Raw genomic sequence first — 1,234 nt, 5'->3', positions numbered from 1 at the left:
ATGATCATAAACCAGTAGCTATTACTTGTTATTCTTGCTGCATTTTCTTGAGACAGATAAGAGCTGGTGTTTAAACTTTAAAGACAATGCTATTACCTATATACAGAAAGGATACAGAGCGGATGTCCGCACTCGGCTTAAAGTGCGGACGTTCGTCCGTTCTCCACCCTCCGGCGCCGGCGACGACGCATCTCCACCCCAGAACACTCCAGCAGCGTCCCCGACCACTTTCCCTCCCCGGCGAGTTTCTTTTTTTTTCAGTTTCCGGCGAAATCGACTTTGTTTGAAGTTTTGGTTGATCTCGCTTGAAAACCGGAAAAAAATGGACTCGTCGGGGAGGGAAAGTGGTCGGGGACGCTGCTGGAGTGTTCTGGGGTGGAGGCGTGCCGGCGCCGGCGCCGGAGGGTGGAGAACGGACGGACGTCCGCATTTTAAGCAGAGTGCGGACGTCCGCTTCACATCCAGATTGTACCTATATATATATTATTCTTTATTATTGAAAAGAATTGGTGAAGATGTTTCCAGTGTTGATCAATTGATTGAGAAAAGATTAGAACATCATCAATGTAGACATTCATAATGACCAAAGGGTGTGACAAATGCAGTTTTGTATTTGTCAGCTTCACTAATTTGAATTTGCCAAAATCTTGATTTCATATCAAATTTACTAAAGATAACAGATTTGTTTAATCTGTTAATGAAATCTCGTTTATTGGGAATGAGATACCTGATCCATTCTAAAACTGTGTTAAGAGGTTTGTAATTTATAACTAGACAGGGAGTCCCTCGTTCGAGTTCAGCATTTTTCTGAACATAGAACGCTGGGCAAGACCAAGGGGATTTACTAGAGCGAATAATATCTTTGTTGAAAGTATATATAGGCCGGACGTCCCTCCGTTCTCCACTGTCCGGCGCTGACGACGGTGCGTCTCCACCCGAACGGACACCAGAGGCGTCCCCGACCACTTTCCCTTCCCGACGAGATCGATTTGAAGGTCTGGGCAGCAACCTCCACCCAAAACTTCAGACAACGTCAATCTCACCGGAAAACTGGAATTCAACGGACTCGTCGGGAAAGGAAAGTGGTTGGGGACACCTCTGGTGTCCACTCGGGTGGAGGCGCGCGGTCATCGGCGCCGGACGGTGGAGAACAGAGGGACGTCCGCACTTTAAGGACTGTGCGGACATCATATATATATATATATATATATATATATATAGTAGTAGTACGAAC

This window comes from Fragaria vesca, linkage group LG6, assembly GCF_000184155.1.
Source record: "Fragaria vesca subsp. vesca linkage group LG6, FraVesHawaii_1.0, whole genome shotgun sequence".
Taxonomy (NCBI): Eukaryota; Viridiplantae; Streptophyta; class Magnoliopsida; order Rosales; family Rosaceae; genus Fragaria; species Fragaria vesca.
The sequence above is the reverse complement of the archived record's forward strand: the minus strand, read 5'-3'. Positions refer to the sequence as shown.